Genomic DNA, 26052 nt, shown 5'->3' on the forward strand with positions numbered 1-26052 from the left:
TTGGTAAGGTGCTTTTAAAAATTCTGTGGAAGAGTAAAAGGCCAGGAATTGCCAGGGAATTTCTGTAGCTGAAAGAACGGAAGTGGTGCTTGGGAGGAAATAAAGGGAGGAGAGAACCAACTGGGGGCAGTGGCTCAATCCTGTAGTCTCAGCTATTCGGGGGGCTGAGGCCAGAGGATCCCTTGAGCCCAGGGAATCAAGGCTGCAGTGAGTTATGACTGCATCACTGCAATCCAGCCTGGACTGACAGAGCAAGACCCTGTCTCTAAAATAAAATTTAATTTAATTTTTAAAAGAGAAGAGAACCAAAGGTCCACAAAGGGTCCATTCCCAAATCCCCTGAGGGACTTCTTTCAGCTGACAAATTTTTGGACTTCTGGATTGCAAACCAGGATAGCATCTCCTTTTGTAGTGTGGAAGTACTCAATACTAATTTCACTTTATTAGAAAAATGAAATTGGAAAAGGAGAGGAGAAGATAAAAAGAAATGTCTTCTACCCACAGTTCTGAGCATACAGCGAAACCTCAAATGAGCCAAAATCCCCTGCTTGTGGTTTCCATCTGCTGTATGGAGTTAAGGCTTGCTGGCTATGGATCTGTCAAAAAGTTTGCACAAGTGTGGGAGAGAGATAAAGGCAATGCTGTCAGTATTTATAAAAGAATCAACTCAGAACATCATAAAAAAAGAAAATAATTTAAATTTCAATCATAAGTCCAAGCATCCCAGCAAAAAAACTATTTTTATCTTCTCATGTTTCTTTATAGTCTTAATTTCTATATATAAATATAGACACATAATTTTTTGCATAGTCATCACTTTAAAGACTACATAAAATTCATCCACTGTTTCTCTGGCTTTGGACATTTCTGCTGTTTCTGATTTTTTTTCACTGTTATAAAGAATGCTCTATAAACATTTTGTGCAGTCACGTTCTCTATCATTTCAGAACCAGGATCAGAGACATTGAGAAGTATGCTAGGTTTCTAGTAATCACTTTTTCTCTTTTCCAAATATTCAGCAAGAGGCTCTACCTATTTCTCAACCTTTATAGATACCCTCTCCTATGGTTTACTTAATGTTATCTGCATAATAAATACAATACCAGTTTCGAGAATCAATCCTGATCATTGAAAAGGGTTATTTAGCTAGCTCCAGTCCAGTAGTCATTGATAGCACAAACATTAATTGTCAATCATGAGACAAGGAAAATACCGAAGGTTGCCCCTCCCAGGCAAATCTCTGAATTACTTAAGGTGGAGAATATTTTGTAAACTTTCATCTGTGATTATGTGCATTGAACTTATGATACACCCTTATTTTAAAGACTAAATCTTGGAGAAATAAGCCAAAGCCTGGTAAGGCACCCTCTTCTGATGGAATAGTGTTGAGAGAGCAAGACCAGAGATTAAGATTATTCTTCAATGGATGAGAGTAGTGGAAGTGATATCATAGAGTGTGGTGCAGAGGATTCCCCTGAAACGTCTGAGCCCTTGTCACATGCTAGGCCTCATATGACTGAACTTACCTTTATTCCATTTGAAGAAGTCACTCTTTGACCAGACCCTCCTCCTTTGGCTTTCTCCAGGATAAGGAAATTGAGGCCCAGGCAGCTAAGCCTGGACCAGGAATAACCATTAACATGTATTGACCTTAGGTGAAAGATGCCTGCATTGGCTAGCTAGCTATTGGTTTGCACTGAAGTAAAGTGAAATAAATAAGCCCAGTAAATTTACCCAGAGCTCCCAAGTCATTTCCTATGGTCGCTTTCTTCTTCTTTTTTTTTGAAACAGGGTCTCACGATGTTGCCCAGGCTGATCTTAAACTCTTGGGCTCAAGCGATCCCTCCGCCTCAGCCTCCTGAGTAGCTGGGACTATAGGCACGCACCACCACGCCCGCTTTATTCTTAAATATAAACAGATGACAAAGATCAGACATTTCTGGAATCAACATAAGCGTCTATCAACAGATGAATGGATAAAGAAAATGTGGTGTATATATATAACGGAAAATTATTCATCCTTAAAAAAGAATGCAATTTTGTCACTTGCAGCAACATGGATGGAACTGGAGATCATTATGTTAAGTAAAATAAGCTGGGCACAAAAAGACAAATATCTCATGTTCTCACTCAAATTTGGGAGGTCAAAAAGAGGGTCTCATGGAGGTAGAGAGTAGAATGGTGGGGCCGGGCACGGTGACTCACACCTGTAATCCCAGCCCTCTGGGTGGCCGAGGTGGGTGGATCACGAGGTCATGAGATCAAGACCATCCCGACCAACCTGGTGAAACCCTGTCTCTACCAAAGATACAAAAATTAACTGGGTGTGGTAGCGTGTGCCTGTAGTCTCAGCTACTCAGGAGGCTGAGGCAGGGTAATTGCCTGAACTTGGGAGGCAGAGCCACTGCACTCCAACCTGGCGGCAAAGTAAGACTCCGTGGAAAGAAAGAAAGAAAGAAGGAAAGAAAGAAGGAAGGAAGGAAGGAAAGAAAGAGAGAGAAAGGAAAGAAAGAAAGAAAGAGAGAGAGAAAGAAAGAAAGAAAGGAAGGTGATTACCAGAGGCTGGGAAGGGAAGGGGGAAGGGCAGATGAAGAGAAGTTGGTTACAGGGTACAAAAATACAGTTAAAATAAAGAAATAAGTTCTAGTATTTGATAGCATAGTAGGGAAGTTATAGTTAACAGTAATGTATTATATATTTCAAAACAGCTAGAAGAGAAGAATTGTAATGTTTACAACACAAAGATAAATATTTGAGGTGATGGATATGCTAATTACCCTGATTTGATCATTACACATTGTACACATCTATCAAAATATCACATGCACCCCCCAAATATACACAACTACTACACATAAATTTTAAAAAAAATTTTAAGAGAATGACCAAGATCATGTAAGAATAATAGGTTATATAAAACAAAGGAAGTGGTGGGGGATGGTATTAATGGAGGAGGTAATGCATGTGTGGGATATGGGGTACATGGGCTATCTGTGCACCTTCCTCTCAATTTTTCTGTGAACCTAAAACTGCTCTAAAAAATAAGTCTTTAAAATGTTGAGCGACAGGGAGCAGCACAAAAGGAACAATCAGAAGCCAAGATGAGTTATTGGATATTAAAAATATTTGCCAAGTTTTTATGAGTTTAATAGAAGAGGAGAAAATAAATGCGTATGAGTCTCCTTGGAGGTAGAACAAAGACAAGGAATCAGAAAATGTGAGAGAAGGAAAATAGAAATAAAGGATCAATCCAGAAGGTACAACCTCTAATAAAAAGAACTTCTTTTTTTTTTTTTTTTCTCTCTCTCTCTCTCTCTCTTTTGAGACGGAGTCTCGCTCTGTCACCCAGGCTGGAGTGCAATGGTGCGATCTCGGTTCACTGCAACTTCCTCCTCCCGGGTTCAAGTGATTCTCCTGCCTCAGCCTCTCAAGTAGCTGGGATTACAGGTGCCCGCCACCATGCCAAGATAATTTTTGTATTTTTAGTAGAGATGGGGTTTCACCAGGTTGACCAGGCTGGTCTCAAACTGCTGACCTCAGGTGATCCACCAACCTTGGCCTCCCAAAGTGCTGGGATTATAGGCGTGAGCCACCATGCCCAGCCAAAAGGACTTAAAAGAGAAAACTAAAGATAATAAATCATCAAAGGATAAAGACAAGAAGTTTTCCTAGATGTTAAAAACCAAGTCTCCAGATTAAAAACGTCCACCAATTTCCCAGGACAAAGATAAAAGACCCATATCTGGATATATCATTGTGAAATTTCAGAAACCCAAGGATAAAGACAATAGTTTGAAAGCTTCCAGTGGGGAACAAGAGTGGGGAAAACAGATGACTTTCAAAGTCATGGGCTGGGCTTAGAGTGCTTCAGATCTTCTCACACTGTCTGTTAAATCCAGTCCATCACAGGGTCTTTGCAGCTGTCGTCTCTGCAAAGATTTGGTACAAGAGGATTAGGGAAAGAGCCACAATTCCTGCTGCTGCAGCTGGTCTCAAAGCCATAATTGATATTTATCATCTCCCTGTAATACCCAACAATACTGTGTTATAATTATTGCTTTATACAATCATGTCTTATAGAAAAGCTAAAAGGAGGAGGAAATATATAGGATTTTATATTAAGCTACATGTTTACCATTTCCAGTACTCTTCATTTTTCTCTCTTTGAATTTGAGTTACCATCTAGAGTCATCTCCTTGCTCAAATGTAGCTTCATTCCCTCCCTCCTGCATTGTGCTATTATTGTTACATATATTACATTTTAATGTGTTATAAGTCTAATAATACAACTTGATATTTATTGATTTATGCAGTCGTCTTTTTTTTTTTTTTTTTTTTTTGAGATAGAGTCTCACTGTGTTGCCCAGGCTGGAGTTGGAGTGCAGTGGCGCCATCTTGGCTTACTGCAACCTCTGCCTCCCAGATTCCAGCGATTCTCATGCCTCAGCCTCCTGTGTAGCTGGGATTACAGGCATGCACCAGCATGCCTGGCTAATTTTTTGTATCTTTAGTAAAGACCAGGTTTTACCATATTGGCCAGGCTGGTCTCAAACTCTTGGCCTCAAGTGATCTGCCCCACCCCAGCCTCCCAAAGTGTTGGGATTAAAGGTGCGAGCCACTGCACCTGGCTGCAATTGTCTTTCAAATCATTAAGGGAAGAAAAGAGAAAAATATGTTTGTAATACCTTTGGTAATTACCTATACAATAAACGTTATTGGTGCTCTTTGTTTCTTTTCCTTTTGCTTTTGGTTCACAGCAAAATTGACTGGAAGGTACTGAGATTTCCCATATACCCCTCACTCTCCATGTATAGCCTCCCCCATTATCAACATCCTCCACCACAGTGGTACATTTGTTTTAACTGATGAACCTATATTGACACATCTTTATCATCTACAGTCCATAGTTTACATTCCAGTTCACTCTTTTTTTTTTTAATTTTCATTTTTTATTTTTTTTGAGACGGAGTCTCGCTCTGTTGCCCAGGCTGGAGTGCAGTGGCGCAGTCTCGGCTCACTGGAAGCTCCGCCTCCTGAGTTCACACCATTCTCCTGCCTCAGCCTCCCTAGTAGCTGGGACTACAGGCACCCACCACCACACCCGGCTAATTTTTGTATTTTTAGTAGTGATGGGGTTTCATCGTGTTAGTCAGGATTGTCTCGATCTCCTGACCTCGTGATCCGCCTGCCTCGGCCTCCCAAAGTGCTGGGACTATAGGCGTGAGGCACTGTACTCGGCCTCCAGTTCACTCCTGATATACATTCTATGGGTTTGGACAAATGTATAATGACATGTATCCACCATAAGTACCATATAGATAGTTTCGCTGTCCTAAAGATCTCTGTGCTTCACCTGTTCATCTCTGCCTCCCTCTCACCCTTGGCACATGCTGATCATTTTACTGTCTCCATAGTTTTGCCTTTTCCCAAATGTCATATAATTGAAATCCTACAGTATGTAGCCTTTTCAGATTGGCTTCTTTCACTTAGTAATATGCACTTAAGTTTCCTCCATGTCTTTTTATGTCTTGATAGCTCATTTCTTTTTTGCTGAATAACGTTTCATGGTCTGAAATATCACAGTTTCTATCACATGTCCTGAAATATCACAGTTTCTATTCACCTATGGTTGCTTCCAGGTTTTGGCAATTGTGAGTAAAGCTACCATAAATATCCATGTGCAGGTTTTTCTGTGGATGCCAATGTTCAATTTCTTTGGGAAAACAGCAAGGTGCACAATTGCTGGATCATTTGATTAGAGTATGTTTACTTTTAGAAGAAACCATCAAGCTGTCTTTCAAAGTGGGTATACGATTTTGAATTCCCACAAACAATGACAGAGAGTTCCTGTTACGCCACATCCTTCCAGCGTTTTCTGCTGCCAGTGTTTTGGATTTTAGCCATTCTAGTAGATGTGTAGTGCTCTTTGTTTCTTCATGTAGATTGACATTATCATCCGATGTCATTTCCTTTCATCTTCAAGACTTCTTTTAGTATTTCTTATCAGGTAAGTCTCCTAACAACAAATTATCTCAATTTTTTTGTTTATCTGGGAATTTTTTCTTCATTTATTAACAAAGGATAGTTATTGTTTGTATGGAATGCTAGTTTGACAGTTTTTTTTTCTTTTAGCACTTTTATTTTATTTTATTTTATTTTATTTTATTTCATTTTGTTTTATTTTGAGATGGAGTCTCTCTTGCCCAGGCTGGAGTGCAATGGTGCAATCTCCACTCACTGCAACTTCCGCCTCCTGGGTTCAAGCAATTCTCCTGCCTCAGTCTCCTGAGTAGCTGGGATTACAGGCACCCACCACCACACCCAGCTAATTTTTGTATTTTTTATAGAGATGGGGTTTCACCATGTTGGTCAGGCTGGTCTCGAACTCCTGACCTCAGCTGATCCACCCATCTCAGCCTTCCCAAAGTACTGGGATTACAGGTGTGAGCCACTGCAGTGGCCTCTTTCAGTACTTTTAATATGTCACATGTCATCCCACTGCTCTTGTAGTATAGTTTGAAGTTGGGTAATGTGATGCCTCAGCTTTGTTCTTTTTGCTTAGGATTGCTTTGGCTATTCAGAATCTTTTTTTGTTCCATAAATGTTTTAGAATATTTTTTTCTAAATCTGTGAAGAATGTCATTTGTATTTTAATAAGAATGGCATTGAATTTGTAAATTGCTTTGGGTAGTATGGCTTTTTTTTTTCTTTTTGAGACAGAGTTTTAGTCTTGTCACCCAGGCTGGAATGCAATGTCACGATCTTGGCTCACTGCAACCTCCACTTCCTGGATTCTCCTGTCTCAGGCTCCTGAGTAGCTGGGATTACAGGTGCTGCCACCACGCCCGGATAATTTTTGTAATTTTAGTAAAGATGGGGTTTTGCCATGCTGGCCAGGCTGGTCTCAAACTCCTGACCTCAGGTGATCCGCATGCCTCGGCCTTCCAACGTGCTGGGATTACAGGTGTGAGCCACCACACCTGGCCAGTATGGCCATTTTAATAATATTGATTGTTCTGATCCATGAACCTGGAATGTTTTTCCATTTGTTTGTGTTGCCTCTGATTTCTTTCAGTAGTGTTTGCAATTCTCATTGTAGAGATCTTTCACCTCCCTGGTTGGCTGTTTTCCTAGGTATTTTATTCCTTTTGTGGCTGTTGTGAATGGGATTGTGTTCCTGATTTGGCTCTCAGCTTGGATGTTGTTGTTCTATAGAAATGCCACTGATTTTTGTACATTGCTTCTGTATCCTGAAACTTTGCTGAAGTTGCTTATCACATCTAGGCACTTTTGGGCAGAGACTATGGGGTTTTCTAGGTGTAGAATCTTATTATTTGCAAAAAGAAATAGTTTGACTTCTTGTCTTCCTATTTGGATGGCTTTTTTTCTTTTTCTTGTCTAATTGCTCTGGCTAGGACTTCAAGTACTATGTTGAATAGGACTGATGAGAGTGGGCATCCTTACCTTGTTCCAGTTCTCAAGGAGAATACTTCTAGGTTTTGCTCATTCATTATGACATTGCCTGTGGATTTGTCGTAGATGGCTCTTATTATTTTGAACTATGTTTCTTCAATGCCTAGTTTGTTCAGGGTTTTTAACACAAAGGAATGTTGAATTTTATCAAAAACCTTTTCTGCATCTTTTAAGATGATCATATGCTTTTTGTTTTTGTTTCTGTTTATGTCATGAATTACATGTAATGATTTGCATATGTTGAACCAACCTTGCATCCAAGAGATAAAGCCTACTTGATTGTGGCAGATTAACTTTTTGATGTGTTGCTGGATTCAGGTTGCTTGTACTTTGTTGAACATTTTTGCATCTATGTTCATTAAGGATATTGGCCTGAAGTTTTCTTTTTTTGTGTGTCTTTGCCAGGTTTTGGTATCAGAATGATGTTGGCCTCAAAGAATGAGTTAAGGAGGAGTCCCTCCTTCTCAGTTTTTTGGAATAGCTTCAGTAGGAATGGTACCAGCTCTTCTTCATACATTTGGTAGAATTTGGCTGTGAATCTCTTTGGTCCTGGGCTTTTTCTGGTTGGCAGGCTTTTTATCACTGATTCACTTTTGGAATTCGTTATTGGTCTCCAAGGATTCAATTTCTTCCTGGTTCAATCTTGGCAGATTGTAAGTTTCTAGGAATTTATCCATTTCTTCTAGTTTTTTTGGTTTGTGTGCACAGAGGAGTTCATTGCAGTCTCTGGGGTTTTTTTGTATTTCTGTGGGGTTTTTGGTGATGTCCCCATTGTCATTTCTGATTGTGTTTATTTGGATCTTCTCTTTTTTTCTTTATTAATCTAGCTAGTGGTCTATCAATCTTATTTTTTCTTTCAGAAAACCAAATCCTAGATTCATTGATCTTTTGAATGGTTTTCCACATCTCAATTTCATTCAGTTCAATTTCATTCAGTTCAGCTCTGATTTGGGTTATTTCTTGTTTTCTGCTAGTTTTGGGGTTTGTTTGCTGTTGTTTTTCTAGTTCTTCTAGGTGTGATATTATGTTGTTAATTTGAGATCTTTCTAGCTTTTTGATGTGGGCATTTAGCACTATAAACTTTCCTCTTAACACTGCTTTAGCTGTGTCCCAGAGATCCTGATATGTTGTATCTTTGCTGTCACTTATGTCTTTATTTCAGCCTTCATTTTGTTGCTTACTCAAAAGTCATTCAGGAGCAGGCTGATTAATTTTCATGTAGTTTATGGTTTTGAGTGATCTTCTTAGTATTGATTTCTATTTTTATTGTGCTGTGGTCTGAGAGTAGTTGGTATGATTTCAGTTTTTTTGAATTTGCTGAGAATTGTCTTATGGTTGATTATGTGATCAGTTTTAGAGTATGTGCCATGTGCAAATGAGAAGAATGTATATTCTGTTGTTTTTGTGTGGAGAGCTCTGTAAATGCCTGTTAGGTCTATTTGATCAAGTATTGAGTTCAGGTCCTGAATATCTTTGTTAGATCTCTGCCTCAATTATCTGTCTAATACTATCAGTGGGGTTTTGAAGTCTCCCACTATTATTGTGTGATTATCGAAGCCTTTTCCTAGGTCTCTAAGAACTTGTTTTATGAATGTGGGTGCTCCTGAGTTGGGTGCATATATATTTATGATAGTTAGGTCTTCTTGTTGAATTGAACCCTTTACAATTATGCAATGCCCTTCTTTATCTTTTTGATTATTGTTTGTTTAAAATCTGTTTTATTTGAAATTAAAATAACAACCCCCACTTTTTTCTGTTTTCCATTTGCTTGGTAGATTTTTCTCCATCTGTTTACTTTGAGCCTATGGGTATCATTGCATGTAAGATGGGTGTCTTGAAAACAGCATACCATTAGGTCTTCCTTCTTCATCCAACTTGTCACTCCATGCCTTTTAACTGGGGCATTTAGCCTGTTTACATTCAAAGTTAATATTTCTATATGCAGGTTGGTTCCTGTTATCATGTTGTTAGCTGGTTATTATGTAGACCTGATTGTGTAATTGCTTTATAGTGCCAAATGGTCTATGTACTTTTGTGTGTTTTTATGTTAGCTAGGTAACAGTCTTTCCTTTCCATATTTAAGACTGCCTTAAGGACCTCTTGTTAGGCAGGTCTGGTGGTAACAAATTCCCTTAGCATTTGCTTGTCTGAAAAGGATCTTATTTCTCCATCACTTATAAACCTTAGTTTAGCTTGTGTATTAGGCCATTCTTGCATTGCTATAAAGAAATACCTGAGACTGAGTAATTTATAAAGAGAAGGGCTTAATTAATTGCCTCATAGTTCTGTAGGCTTTACAGGAATCATGGTGCTGGCATCTGCTTTGCTTCTGGTGAAGCCTCAGAGAACTTTCTTTTCTTTTTTTTCTTTTTGAAACAGAGTCTCACTGTGTCACCAGGCTGGAGTGCAGTGGCACAATCTTGGCTCACTGCAACCTCTACCTCCCTGGTTCAAGCAATTCTCCTGCCTCAACATCCTGAGTAGCTGGGACTACAGGTACACGCCACCATGCCCAGCTAATTTTTGTATTTTTAGTAGAGACAGGGATTCACGATATTGGCCAGGATGGTCTTGATCTCTTGACCTCGTGATTTGCCTGCCTCAACCTCCCAAAGTGCTGGGATTACAGGCCTGAGCCACTGTGCCTGGCTGCCTTAGATAACTTTCAGTCATGGTGGAAGGCAAAGAAGGAACAAGTATGTCACATGATAAAAGCAAGAGCAAACAAGGGGCAGGGCACACACTTTTAAATGACCAGATCTCATGTGAACCCTGAGAAAGAGCTCACTTATCACCATGCAGGTGGCCCAAGCCATTCATGAGGGATCAACCCCCACAACCCAAACACCTCCCACCAGTTCCCACCTTCAGCAGTGGGGATTACAATTCAACATCAGACTTGGGTGGGGACACACATCCAAACTATATTATTCCAACCCTGGTCTCTTCCAAATCTCATGTCCTTCTCACATTGGGAAATACAATCATGCCTTCCCAACAGTCCCACAAAGTCTTAACTCACTCCAGCATCAACTCAAAAGTCCAAAGTCTCATCTGAGACAAGGCAAGCCTCTCCCACCTATATATCCATAAAATCAAACACAAGTTAGTTACTTCCAAAATACAGCGGGTGTATGGGTATTGTGTAAACATTCCTATTTCAAAAGGAAGCAATTGGTTAAAAGAAAGGGGTAACAGGCCTAATGCATATTTGAAACCCAGCAGGATAGTCATTAAATCTTAAATGTCCAAAATAATATCCTTTGACTCTATGTCCCACATCAAGGGCACACTGCTGTGAGGGTTAGATTTCCAAGGCCTTGGACAGCTCTGCCTCTGTGGCTTTGCAGGGATCAGCCCCTGTGGCTATTCTCACAGGTTGGAGTTGAGTGCTTGTGGCTTTTTTTGGGTGCAGAGAGCAAGCTGCTGATGGATCTACTGTTTTGGGGTCTTGGAGATGGTGGTCCCCTTCCCACAGCTCCACTAGGCAGTGCCCCGGTGGGGACCCTGTGTGGGAGCTTCAACCCTACATTTTTTCTCCACACTACCATAGCAGAGGTTTTCTGTGAGGACTCTCCGCTTGCAGCAGGCTTCTGTCTATGTGCTCAGGCCTTTTCATACATCATCTGAAATCTAGGCAGTGATGCCAAGACTCAATCACTCTTGCACTCTGTGCATCTATAGGCTTAACACCACATGAAAGCCACCAAGGCTTGCACCCTCTGAAGCAACAGCATGAGCTGCATCTGCGGCCCTTTGAGCTGAGGCTGGAGCTAGAGTGTCCTGGATGTAGGGAACAGAATCCTGAGGTTATGCAAGGAAGTGGAGCCTTGGCCCCTGAAACCATTCTTTCCTCCTAGGCCTCAGAGCCTGTGGTGGGAGGTGCTGCCTCTTAGATCTCTGAAATGCCTTTGAGGTCTTTTTCACATTGTCTTGGCTACCAGCACTTGGATCCCTTTTAGTTATGCAAATTTCTGTTGCAAATGAGTGCTCCACTGCCTTCTAGGATTCCTCTCCCAGAAAAGCTTTCATTCTCTGCCACATGGCCAAGCTTCAAATTTCCCAAACTTTTATTCTCTGCTTCCTGTCTAAATATAAACTCCAACTTTAAGTCTTTTCTTTGCTCTCAAATCTGAGTGTAGGTTGTTCAAAGCAGCCAGGCCACATCTTGAACACTTTGCTGCTTAGAAATTTCTTCTGCCAGATAGCCTAAATCAAGTTTGTCCAACCTGTGGCCTGCAGGCCACATGTGACCCAGAATGACTTTGAGGGCAACCCAACACAAATTCATAAACTTTCTTAAAACATTATGAGTTTTTTTTATGAGTTTTTTTCTAGCTCATAAGCTATTGTTAGTGTTAGTGTATTTTATATATGGCCCAAGAACAATTCTTCGTCCACTATGGCCCAGGGAAGCCAAAAGATTGGATATCCTTGCCCTAAATCATCACTCTTTAGTTTAAACTTCCACAGATCCCTAGGGCCTGGACTTCATCATCCATATCACTATTGTTATAGGACTTTTCCTTAGTTCAGCAAAAGACAGGGTCCTTGTCCATCCCACAACCACAAAAATTTAGGCTCACAGACGATTTGAAGGGTGAGTGAAGCAGGATTTGATTGGGTTAAAGGGAAGAAAAGGGGGAAACAGGGACTATTGCTGACCAGAGTCCCTCCACTAGAGTGCTTCCTGCCCAGGTGTTCAAATCCCAGGTTCCACACAGGAAAAGGAGGAGCCAGGCTCCTCCCTGCTGCAAAGGACATGAACTTCCTGAGGCTCCACCTCAGTGGGCAGGCCAGATGGAGTTTCTCCAGGGACTCCCTCCCACCTGGCTGTCTCACTATCAGCATTTTGGTCACAATCATTTAACCAGTCTCTAAGAAGTTTTGGACTTCCCATCTTTTTCTGAGCCCTCCAAACTCTTCCAGCCTCTTCCTGCTACCCATTTCCAAAGCCGTTTCCATGTTTTCAGTTATCTTTATAGCAATGCCTCACTCCTCAGTAACAATTTTCTGTATTAGGCCATTCTTGCATTGCTATAAAGAAATACCTGAGACTGGGTCACTTATAAAGAAAAGAAGTTTAATTGGCTCACAGTTCTGCAGGCTTTACAGAAAGCATGGTGCTAGCATCTGCTTGGCTTCTGTTGAACCCTTGAGGAGCATTCAATCATGGTGGAAAGTGAAAGGGGAGCAGGCAGGTCACATGGTGAAAGCAGGAACAAGTGAGAGTATAGCGGGAGGTCCACTTTTGAATGGCCAGATCTTGCAACAACTCACTATCGCAAAGATACCACCAAGCCATGAGGGATCCAATCCCATGACTGAAACCCCTCCCACCAGGCCCCACCTCTAGCATTGGGGATTACAATTCAACATGAGATTTGGGCAGGGACAAGTATCCAAACTATATCAGCTGGATATGAAATTCTTGGTTGGAATTTCTTTTCTTTAAGAATGCTGAATAGGCTGGGCACAATGGCTCATGCCTATAATCCCAGCACTTTGGGAGGCCAAGGCGGGTGGATCACGAGGTCAGGAGATTGAGACCATCCTGGCTAACACGGTGAAACCCCGTCTCTACTAAAAATACAAAAAATTAGCCAGGCGTGGTGGCAGGCACCTGTAGTCCCAGCTACTCAGGAGGCTGAGGCAGGAGAATGGCATGAACCTGGGAGGCGGAGCTTGCAGTGAGCCGAGATCACGCCACTGCACTCCAGCCTGGGTGACAGAGCAAGACTCCGTCTCAAAAAAAAAAAAAAAAAAAAAAAAAAAATCAAAAGACACAAAGAAAAATAGGAAAATATGACCACACATGGGGGAAAAGCAGACAACAGAAACTATCTGTGAGAGCATACAGATGTTGAATTTAGCAGACAAAAATTTTAAAGCAGTTGCTATAAATATGTTCAAAGAACTAAAGGAAATCTTGTCTAAAGAAGTAAAGCATGAGAACAATGTCTCAGATATAGAATTCAACAAAAAGATAAAATTATTTTTAAAAACCAACTAGAAATACTGGAGGTGAAAAATATAATAGCTGAAATAAAAATTTCTCTGGAGGGATTTAACAGTATATTTGTGCTAGCAGAAGAAAAGGTAAGTGAACTTAAAAATAGGTCTATAGAGATCATCCAAATGGAAGAACAGAAAGGAAAAACCATGAAGAAAAATGAACGTTGCCTCAAAGAGTTGTATGTTTTATGGACACATAAAACATACCAACCAATGTGTACTAGGAGTCCCAGAAAGAGAAAGAGAGAGAAAAGATCAGAAAAAATATTTGAAGAAATCATTACTTTAAAAATGCCCAAATTTGAGGAAAAGCATTAATCTACACATCCAATAAGGTCCGAGAATTCTAAGTAGGATAAACACAAGGAGATTGTCACCTAAAAACACCATAGTCAAACTATTGAAAGGCAAAAAGAATGTCTTGAAAGCAGCAAGAGCAAAATGACTTACCACATATGGGTGAACCAGAATAAAATAAACAGCTGATTTCTTGTCAGAAACAATGGAGAGCTTGGAGCCAAGATGACTGACTAAACACAGCTAGGAGAAAATCTCCCACCAAGAGACTGGGACATCAGGAAGAATGGCACACTCCAAGCAGGTCTTCAGAGGGAAGGCATTGAGAGTGGATGGAGGTAGGACTTGGACACTGAACTGAAGGGGGATGATGCTGGGAACCCTGCATGGGGCTGCTGTGCACTGGGACTCATTCCTGGTCCCCCAGTGACTCCTGGGGAAGAGATGAATTGAACAGTTGAAGAGTGGCCCATTCTTGCCATTGCCACAGACCTCCAGGATCCTAGCAGCAGGAGACCCCACGGCCCCCATGGACACTTAAGCTGGCAGCAAGAGCTACTTAGAGAAGTGGTTAGAGCAGGACTCCAACTTGTGCGGAGCCAAGAGTGTTTGATGTGGGAACATTTGCAGTGGAGCATGGCCAGGGATGCTCATCCCCCAAGGCTCATTCAGCAGACTTTAGCTGTTCCTTCAGGAGACTTTAGCCTTAGGTTAACTGTCAGAACTGGACAGAGCAAGGCAGTCTTGCCTGTGGGACAGGGCCAATTTTATCTGAGCACCCCTGTGTCTGCTGACCTCGCCCGGGGGCCCAGCCTGCCCATTCTTGCTTGCAGCACAGCTTCGGATGCCCAACTAGGTAAATCTAGGGGCCCTTATCATAGCTTCTTCATTGGCAGACCACACCTCACTGTTGGAGAGCTCCAGCAGATTGGCCCCTGCCAATGCACATCAGTCCACCCACAGTCTACCTCCACCATTGACTCCCCCTGCCACTTTGCCAGCACACATTCGCCCACAGCCCCTGCTCCACCACTTTGCCAGCAGGCATGCATAGGTGGACCTCACCCCCTTCCACTGCCAGTGAATGTGGGCATGCACCCCACCATGTCACCACTGCCATCACTAGTGAACCATACCACCCCTTCCTCCACTAATACATGGGCACCTTGCTGTAACCACCACTGCTGGCACAAATGCACACACAGACACCTGCAATCCTGCCCCAACCAGTGTCCCATCCCCACCATGCTGCAATCACTACTGGTGTAAGCACATGCAGGGGAGCATGGATCTCGCCTCCACTGCCCCAACAAAGTTCTTTGGCTGGCACCACTCAATAGAGTGTTGTGGCCAGTGGATCAGGAGCACTGTGGCCCCTTCAGTACAGTAGGTTCCTGACCTCAAGGGGCTAGAGAATAAAGCCAAGAGCCCAGTACCAGCCTCCCAGAGCATGCTGTCCAGGACTACTGAGCTGAGACTGGGCCTCCTAAAATCTTCAAGAAATGAAGCCTGTCAACTAAACCCACTTTATACCACAATCAAACCCCCAAGGGATCAAAGAAGATAAAAGCAAAAAACTCTATCCAAAGGACAGCAGCTTCAAAGATTGAAGGAATATCAGCCCACATAAATGAGAAGGAACCAGTGCAAGAACTCTGGCAAGTCAAAAACCAAAATGTCCTCTTACCTCCAAATGATGGCACTACTTCCCCAGGAATGGTTCTTAATTAGGTTGATATGACAGATAGAGAATTCAGAATATGGATAGGAATGAAGACCATTGAGATTCAAGAGAAAGTCAAAACCAATCCAAGGAATCTAAGGAATATAATAAAACAACACAGGAGCTGAAAGATGAAATGGCCATTTGAAGAAAGAACCAAACTGATATGATAGAGCCTAAAACCTTACTTCAAGAATTTCATAATTACAAATATTGATAGCAGAATAGACCAAGCTGAGGAAAGAATCTCAGAGCTTGAAGGCCAGTCCTCCAACTTAACTCAGTCAGACAAAAATGAAGAAATAAAACAATGAACAAAATCTCAAGAAATATGGTTTTGTGTAAAGAGATCAAATCTATGACTCATGGGCATCCCTGAAAGAGAGGGAGAAAAAGCAAACAACTTGGAAAACATATTTGAAGATATCATCCATGAAAATGTTTCCAACCTTTCTACTGAGGCCAACACTCAAATTCAGGAAACGCAGAGAACCCCTGTGAGATACTATATAAGATGACCATCCCCAAGACATATAGTCATGAGATTCTCTGAAGTCGAAATGAAAGAAAAAATGTTCAAGGCAGCTAGAGAGAAAGGGCAGGTCATCAACAAAGGGAACCCCACCAGGCTAACAGTGAACCTGTTAGCAGAAACCCTACAAGCCAGAAGACATTGGGGGCCTATATTCAGCATCTTTTTTTTTTTTTTTTTTTTTTTTTTTTGAGATAGACGAGTCTCGCACTGTCACCCAGTGATTGCAGTGGTGCAATCTTGGCTTACTGCAAGCTCTGCCTCCCGGATTCACACCATTCCAGCCTTGTCATGGGCACAGCTTTTTTAATTACTGGTGACAAATGTGATTTTAACATGGTCTTCTTTCGCTATCTCCTTACTTAAGTATCTCTGTTAAATTTCTGGCTGGTCTGATTTTTTGTTTGCCTCAATTATGATTTTAGCTTTCCCTGATTGTTTGCCACTGAAAGCTCCATTGTTTTTCACAATGCCACTGGGCATGGATTTCTCCATACTCGACTCCAAACTAACTCATCCCCTTCAGACAGCGAAGCAGAGCTGCCAGTCGTTATGGGTGGCCCCTCCCACCTAGGATAGAACAACTGTGCATGGAGATAAAGTGCAGGGAGTGAAAGCAACTCTTAGCTAAAATGTCACAGACTACCACTTTCTCTATTTTTACCAATATTCAGATAATTTATTTTCTTTTTTTATTTATTTTTTAAATTTTATTTATTTATTTATTTATTTTTGAGACGGAGTCTCGCTCTGTAACCCAGGCTGGAGTGCAGTGGCGCAATCTCAGCTCACTGCAAGCTCCGCCTCCCGGGTTCACTCTATTCTCCTGCCTCAGCCTCCTGAGTAACTGGGACTACAGGCGTCCGCCACCACGCCCGGCTAATTTTTTTGTATTTTTAGTAGAGACGAGGTTTCACCGTGCTAGCCTGGATAGTCTCGGTCTCTTAACCTCGTGATCCGCCTGCCTCGGCCTCCCAAAGTGCTGGGATTACAGGCGTGAGCCGCTGCGCCTGGCCCAGATAATTTCTAAAAATAATTTATTTTCAATTTATTGTACAGTTATTCCTCCCTTATCAGTAGTTTTGCTCTCTTCAGTTTCAATTACCCCGGTCAACCAGGGTTCAAAAATAGGTGAGTATCATACAATTATATATTTTGGGAGAAAAAGAGACCATAGTCAAATAACTTTAATTACAATATATTGTTATAATTATTCTATTTTTATTAGTGTTGTTCATCTCTTACTGTGCCTAATTTATGAGTTAAACTTTATCACAGGTATGTATGTACAGGGAAAAAAACCAGTATATATAGGGTTCAGTACTATCCATGATTTCAGGTATCCACTTGGAGTCCTAGAATGTATCCCCCATGGATAAGTAGGGACTACTGTATAAACACATATATGCACACACATTATATGGATTGCTTTATCCATATTTATATGGCTTTTTCTCTGTTTATGGCATTTTACTTTACAGAGTTTCATATTTTAAATAATCAAATAGTTGAATTTTCAATTATGGCCTTGTCAAAACAAAGCTGAGTTTAATGCTTATGGAGGTAAGAGAGAACACTATCTCAATAGGGTCTCAATAACATCTCAGAGGAGGAAGGATAAAGTTAGGATGTTGACACTTTTTGAGGTTTCGAAGTCTAATCTAAGACAGGGACGTGGTTAGGATTGAATACGAATCCTAATAAAATGGAAGTAGATTGGTACACACAGCAAACTTAGAGTTTTGAGGCAAAGTGTTCACAGGGTCTTGGGGTATAAACTGTCATTTGATGCTTTTTTTGAGAGTAGATGGGCCACTCAGGAAGTTCCTCAAATTGGTAATGCTGTATCTGTATTTAAAACTTTTATCTTCTTGGACAAGAGTTTCCTGGAATCATACAATAATGCTGATAAGGAGGGGAATTGTGAAGTCAATTAATGTAGGCAGTAAGCTGTGTGAACACAGATGATTTTGGTTCTTAGTGTCCCCTCTTGTGGTCATTCTCCAATCTTTGCTGATTGGCAGACCATTAATACGTGGGAGTGGGATCAATACAGATTTTCACCACTCTTTGAGGTGTCTGAATTATATGCCCAATTTCCAGGAGTGGTGGTTTTGACCTCTGTTAAGTGTCAGTGTTCCCTGTTCTTTTTGCTGGATGATCATTCCTTAGATCACTTGAGACAGTCACAGCAAAGCAGCATTTGAGTCTGGAGATCACACATCTGAACACTGCAACATATAATCAGTTTGGTTGTATGCTTCAGTCAATTCATGAGCAAATAGTAGGCAGATGTTGGATTCATACTAAGAAGTGACTAAGGACGTGAAAATGATCCCCAAAAGCTCACCCCTGAAGTCCTACACAAAGAAATTAGGCAAAAGAAAGACGTAAAAAAGCATCCAAATAGGAAGACAGGAAGTTAAACCATCTCTCTTAGTGGATGATATGATTCTATACCTAGAAAACCCCATAGTCTCTGTCCAAAGGCTTCAAGGCCTGATAAACAACATCAGCAAAGTTTCAGGATACAAAACCAACGTACAAAAATCAGTAGCATTTATATACACTAATAACATCCAAGCTGACAGCCACATTAAGAACACAATCCCATTCACAATAGCCACAAAAAAAATAAAATACCCAGGAATACGGCTAACCAGGGAGGTGAAAGATATCTACAATGAGAATTACAAAACACTACTGAAAGAAATCGGAGGCAGCACAAACAAATGGAAAAATATTCCATGCTCATGGATCAGAACAATTAATATTGTTAAATTGGCCATACTACCCAAAGCAATTTACAAATTCATTGGTATTCCTATCAAACTACCAATGATATTATTCACAGAATTAGAAAAAAGTATTCTAAAATTCATATGGAACCAAAAAAGAGCCCAAATAGCAAAAGGAATTCTAAGCAAAAGAATAAAGCTGGAGGCATCATATTACCTGACTTGAAACTATACTACAAAGCTACAGTAACCAAAACAGGATGTTACTGGTACAAAAACAGACACATAGACCAATGGAACAGCATAAAGAACCCAGAAATAAAGATGCACACCTAAAACCATCTGATCTTCAACAAAGTCAACAATAACATGCAATGGAGGAAAGGATTCCCTATTCAATAAATGCTGCTGGGATAACTGGCTAGCCACATACAGAAGGTTGAAACTGGACACCTTCATTTCATCATATACAAATATCAACTCAAGATAGATTAAATACTTAAATGTAAGACCTCAAACTCTAAGAATCCTAGAAGAAAACTTAGGAAATATCGTTCTGGACATTGGGTTTGGCAAAGATTTCATGACGAAGTCTCCAAAAGCAACTGCAACAAAAACAAAAATTGACAAGTGGGACCTAATTAAACTAAAGAGCTTCTGCACAGCAAAAGAAACTATCAACAGAGTAAGCAGGCAACCTACAGAATGGGATAAAATATTTGCAAACTATGCATCTGACAAAGACTTAATATTCAGAATCTGTAAGAACTTAAATCAACAAGCAAAAAACAAACAATCCCATGGGAACAAAAAATGGGTAAAGGACATGAACAGACACTTCTCAAAAGAAGATATACACACAACCAACAAGCATATGAAAAATTGTTCAATGTCACTAATCATTAGAGAAATGCAGCCACAATGAGATACCATCTTGAACCAGTCAGCAGGGCTATCATTAAAAAAAAAAAAAAATGTTGGCAAGGTGTGAAGAAAAGGGAACGCTTATACACTGCTGGTGGGAATTTAAATTAGTTCAGTCACTGGAGAATGCAGTTTGGAGATTTCTCAAAGAACTTAAAACAGAACTACCATTTGATCCAGCAATATAATAACTGGCTATACACCCAAAGGAATGTAAATTGTTCTACCAAACACATATATTCACTCACCTGTTTATCATAGCACTATTCACAATAGCAAAAACATAGAATTAACATAGATGCCCATCAACAATGGAATGGATTTAAAAATGCAGTATAGATACACCATGGAATATTACACAGCCATTAAAAAAAAAATGAGATTATGTCTTCTGCAGCAACATGAACGGAGCTGGAGGAATTATCCTAAGTGAATTAACATGGGAACAGAAAATCAAATATTGTATGTCAACACTTATAAGTGGGAGCTAAGCACTAAGTACACATGGACACAAAGATGGGAACAATAGACACTGGGGCCTACTTGAGGGGAAGAGTGGGAGGAGGATAAAGGCAAAAAAACTACCTATTGGATACATCATCATTTGTACACCAAACCCCCGTGACACACAATCTACCCATGTAACAAACCTGCACATGGACCCCCTGAACCTAAAATAAAAGTTGACAGAAAAAAAGCTGATCTGTCTTTCCTTCCCCTTGCCCTAATTCTTTCAAATTCAAACCCCCTCAAATGGCTCAGGTAATCAGTAAAACTAAGTGTATGGGGAAAGGATCTACAGCAATCTCTGCTTTTTTCAGGACCTACCTCCAAGCCACAAGCCACACACACACACACACACACACACACACACACACACATCAATTCCATGGAAAGAAAATATAAAAGGGCGAGAGCATTTTGTTCTCAGACACTATTTACAGAGAGGGACAGGGACCAAATCAAGGATCTGCAGGAGACCAGGTATTGACAAGTCTGAACTCGGCCCTCTGAAGAGCGGAAGAAGAGTTTCTGAAGGTGAGGAAATTAGGAATGTCTCCTGAGGAGATACTGGTATTAGGATGGGGCTGGGAGACAATCTGAGGGTTGGGGTGACTGAGGTAGAGGGGGTTATATGTCAAGAGGCAAAGTCTAGTTCTGTGCAAGAAATATTCCCTGTAGAGAGGTGGGGTCAGATCTGGAAAAAGAAAAACATCTAAAAGGACAGGAATCTCTGTTGGTAACAAGTTTCCCAGTTGAGTTCTTACGCACATCAAACCTTGAGAACCACTGTGAGTAGAGGATAAGGAGCTGCTAATGATTTTAAAGTAGGTAGGATGTAAAAGCAAATATTTTCTCATTAGCAGTGTCTTAACTCAGGGCCAGTCAAAATCTTCCTCTGGGGGATTTTAACAATTTAAGGAGGATAGCTCTAGTCTTAGAAATACTTAAGGAAGGCTGGGCATGGTGGATCATGCTTGTAATCTCAGCACTTTTGATCCCGTGAGCCCAGGAGTTCAAGACCAGCCTGAGCAACATAGGGAGACACCATCTCTATAAAAATCAAAAAAATTAGCTGGGCATGGTGGTGTATGCCTGTAGTTCCAGTTACCCAGGAGGCTGAGGTGAGAGGATCACTTGAGCCTGGGAAGTCGAGGCTGCAGTGAGCCACTGTACTCCAGCCTGGGTGACAGAGCAAGACCTTGCCTCTAAAAAATAAAAGTCCTTAAACAAGGATATATTAAATAGAAGCTTTTACAATTTTGCCTGAAGATCAAAGATTAGAATTTACTCCATATATAGAGATGTTGGATAAATACAAATATTAATTACCCTAATGCTATACAATTGAAAAATTCTAAGAATCAGGAATGTTAGAATAATATAATCAAAGTATAGGATGATTAAACAATTAAATTAAAAAGTAGTTATTTGAGGTATGTGTCAGATAGCAAAACTTTAAGTGGTGCTCAGATATTTTAGGTGGAAACTTTCTCATGGAGTCACATAATTTTCAAACACAAAAGACCAGTTTTTATCATTATAACACAATTCAATTTGCAAAAAAATTCATTTGAACAATCATGTTTATGTTAATTTTGCATAGTGCTTTAGTTGTTCAATATTAGTGAAGAAATCTAAAATTTCACATAAAATCAAAATATGCCATGCTTAAAATTCCCAATCTTGTGTTCTATTAAAAAAGCACTTATTATACAGATAAAGATATAAAATTCCTTCTTTTAGAGTTAAGGGGAAATTTTAAATTTTTAGTTCTAATTTCATTTAAGTTATTTTTTGAGGTTTAACAGTATTTAATACAAAGTCTCCCAAATTCAGAATACAAATTTTAGAAGAATAACATCCATAGAATTATTGTTATTATTTAATAAAAGAAAGCAGGATGTGGTTGGTTCAGACTTGGCCCCCATATTTTTGATTGCCCTAGAATCAGAGCTTACTCTGTAACAGGATTAAATTTGATTTTAAAAAAGTGTTTCAAGGAAGTGTTTCAAGGGTACCATTCTTGGCTGGGTACAGCGGCTCATGCCTATAATCCCAGTACTTTGGGAGGCCAAGGGGGTGGGAATCAACTGAGGTCAGGAGTTTGAGACCAGCCTGGACAACGTGGTAAAACCCCATCTCTACTAAAACTACAAAAATTAGCTGTGCGTGGTGGCACACACCTGTAATCCCAGCTACTTGGAAGGCTGAGGCAGGAGAATCACTTGAACCCAGGAGGCAGAGGTTTCAGTGAGCCGAGATTGCACCACTACACTCTAGCCTGGGGAACAAAGCAAGACTCCATCTCAAAAAAAACAAAACAAAACAAAAAAAACCATTTTTTAGATCTTGGAACATAATTTTTGTTTAGTGCAATAGATTCCTATCAATTACGGCTCCCCAAGTGCTTTTTGTCTGAAAGAAATTCTTTGTCTATAAAACAACCATTGCCTACCATATTCACAGAATTTTCACAATTAGACATCAATTTCAGTATATTCTCAATGCTTCCCGCTAGACGAGGATTCTTTGTAATCCCCAGCTTTCTGTAGTGTAGGGAACTGGGAAAGCTGCAACCACTCAAATTGTTGTTGGTGAACTGGTTCAGGTTCTTGACTTCACCACACAAAAGAATTAGAGAGCAAGTCCACAGTAAGAGTAGGGAAAGAAGTTTATTGCAAAGCGAAAGTACACTCAGAAGCAAAGGAGGCTGCTCAAAACTAGAGACAGCAACTAGTGCCTTAGGAACGATTCCTTTTGTGCTGACAACTTTGAGAGATATTCAGAAGTATTGACTTAAGTTTGAGCCCCATGTTAACACAACTTTGAGAAGATTTTTTTAAAAGCATTTGTGAAAGGACTTGCAATATTTCTCTACGGGAAAGTAAAATGTTAGGGGTTAGGAAGCATCTGCCAAAATGTAGTCTGTTTCTCTCACTGACAGTCTGCATGACACGTGGCTCTGCCTATTACCAGGATGCATTGTTTTAATACCAGTGCCCTACCTGGAGCCAGATGTCAGAGTCACCTCATCGCTGGTACAGGACCCAGGCAAAGCTTTTTACAAGGACTCCTGGTTAGCTGTTCAGGAAGCAGTGTGCATAGGAGCCTGGACTTCCAGATTTGAAGTAGGGATTCATAAACACAGAACGGATGCATCAGCACACTCACAATGAAACTTATGTTCACACTTCACATTGTCTTATGTTTATTTGCAGTTATTTTTGAACTTGAAGATACCATATCTTCCACCCATAGCAGTTCACTTCTTCATGTTAATCTGGTGGCTAACACAACAGGTCATATCTACCACCAACTCCCAACCTACATCCTACTGATCTTGCTTTGCTCACATCTTGGAGACAATAGAGTTCTCAGAGTTGAGTCTGTGGCTAGAGCCAGTCAGAGAGCATGAATCTGAAAGATATTTTAAAAATAGCACCAGTAGGCCAAGCACAGTGGCTCACGCCTATAATCCCAGCACTTGGGAGGCCAAGGCAGACAGATCACTTGAGGTCAAGAGTTAGTGAAAATACAAAATCAGCTGGGCATGCTGGTGCACACTTGTAATCTCAGCTACTCAGGAGGCTGAGGCGGGAGAATCACTTGAACTCCGGAGGCAGAGGTTGCAGTAAGCCGAGATCATGCCACTGCACTTCAGCCTAGGGAACAAAGCAAGACTCTGTCTCAAAAAAAGAAAAAAAATAGCACTAGTAAACCAAACAGTCACAAAGCTTAGCTTTTCTCTTTATACTACTAATAGTGTCCTAAGATGGTGTTCATACATGTGCCATACACGAGGCCTATGAGGGGAACCTGTGAAATTTCATACTGAGCTAAAGCCCATGCTGTAGGCTCTGGGCAGCATGCAACACACTTTCCCAGCAAACAGGTCAAGGGACTCTACTCCTTTGTGTGTGTGTGTGTGTGTGTGTGTGTGTGTGTGTGTGTGTGTGTGTGTGACGGAGTCTCGCTCTGTCGCTCAGGCTGGAATGCAGTGGCACAGTCTCGGCTCACTGCAACCTTCACCTCCCAGGTTCAAGCGATTCTCCTGCTGCCCTCCCAAGTAGCTGGGATTACAGGTGCATGCCACCATGCCTGGCTAATTTTTTTTTTTGTATTTTTAGTAGAGACGGGGTTTTGCCATATTGGTCAGGCTGGTCTTGAACTCTTGACCTCTGGTGATCCACCCACCACGGCCTCCCAAAGTGCTGGAATTACAGGCAGGAGCCATCACACCTGGCCTCTACTCCTTCTTAACAGGTGACCAGCCTGGGACAGCCGGCCAAGCTGGAAATGGCTGACAGTGTGTTTGATGACCAGTGTGCGGGTTGTGTTGAAGAAATGGAGAAAAGGGTGCCCCAGCTGTTAAAAGAAAAACTGAGTGAATACAAATTTAAACATTGAATGGAAAAAGGCAGAAACATGGAAGCAACTCAAAAACAAAATAAGCTATTCTAAAAAATTCAATGATTTCCATGAAACAGCTCTAGTGGCCTATACTGGGGACATTGCAAAGGCTTTTAACAAAGCTGTAAGAAAATTCTGTCAAAATTCACACAATTTTCAGTTTAAAGCCTTCCATTATTATCTGACAAGTGCTCTTCAGCTTCTCACTACAGGGAATTGTAAGAGTTTACAGAGGCTCTAAAACCAAATTTGATTACAGTGGGGAAGGAAATGTACGATTTGGGCAATTTACTTCATCATCTTCATCTGGAAATGTATCTGTGTCACCACCATTTCTTGGTGAAGAGGGGACACTATTTGTCATCACAACTGCCTGGATGTTAAAATCAAAAACTTCTCTTTCTATCCTCATGAAGAAGAAGTGCTAATTCAGGGTATAAGGTGTATCAGAAAGTTATCATGAAACAAACAAATAACACAATAACATTTTGCTTGAAAGTCCTAGGAAAATAAGGAGTAACTTCAATTGTTTCTGCAATGGTTCTACTACAAATCCCAGAAAACAAGACAGCAATTTCAACAGCTCAGGTGAGTCTGGGTCTGCACTGGAGGTGGGAGCGGTGGCGCCATCATGGAATAGAAGAGGTGGTGCCCTCCTATCAGACGCAGCCAGGGCACAGAACCGTGGGCCTCCAATCAACTGCTGAAGAGTATTAGGTTCCTGAAAGGGCAGGGCTGATGTCCCATAATAGAAAGCAGAGCCCAGGCACAAAGACACAGTGAAATGGGAAAGGTTCTTTTGTCCCCCTAACAGGGCGTGTGACAGGGGGAATGGCTCGCTTCTTCAGTGCCCCGCTGCTCAGACCTCTAGGGGAGCATACAGACGGGCAGGTTGTGGGCCTCCGACCCCACAGCAGTGTCTAGGGATGAATGTTTACAGCTCCTGAAGCCCCAGTGGGCATGTGTCACAGGGTGCTCTTTTAGTTTTGCTCTTTTAGTTTAGCTGTCCATAGGCAGCTTGTGTTCACCAGCTCAATTAGACCCCCTACCTTGTCACAAGGCCAGAGGGCTTTCTGTATCCTGGGTTCTTGCCTTGGTGTGCCTGAAGAATCAGATCACACCTGGGCTTGGAGAATGAGTGCAAGATTTTACTGAGTGGAAGTAGCTCTCTGCCCATCAGGGAGCCAGAAGGGAGATGGTTTTCCCTTGGAGTCGGGCTGCTGGGCGGCCTGGGCTCCCCTGCAACTGCCCTGGCCAAACTCCCCGTCATCCTGCCGGTCGGTGGTCTGCCAGCGTACTGGTGCCTGTCAGTGCGTTCCTCTCAAAGTCCAGCTGCTGGTGTGCTGGTGTGTTCCTCTGCTGATATGCTCCTTTCCACGTGCAGTTGCCTCTGTGTCTTCTTCCACCCATGTGTTCCTCATGACGTCCAGCCACAG

The 26052-nt window shown here is 41.2% G+C and overlaps 1 long non-coding RNA gene across 1 annotated transcript in view; it reads left to right on the forward strand.

Moving 5' to 3' along the window:
- Nucleotides 1–3353: 3353 nt before the first annotated feature.
- LOC126935316 (uncharacterized) overlaps nucleotides 3354–26052 on the forward strand; it is a 342634-nt gene continuing 319935 nt past the window's right edge. The window contains exon 1 of the long non-coding RNA XR_007719225.1: nucleotides 3354–3447. This is a non-coding gene — a long non-coding RNA (uncharacterized LOC126935316). The remainder of the gene's footprint in view (nucleotides 3448–26052) is intronic.

The sequence above is a fragment of the Macaca thibetana genome, chromosome 14 (assembly GCF_024542745.1).
Source record: "Macaca thibetana thibetana isolate TM-01 chromosome 14, ASM2454274v1, whole genome shotgun sequence".
NCBI classification, from domain to species: domain Eukaryota; kingdom Metazoa; phylum Chordata; class Mammalia; order Primates; family Cercopithecidae; genus Macaca; species Macaca thibetana.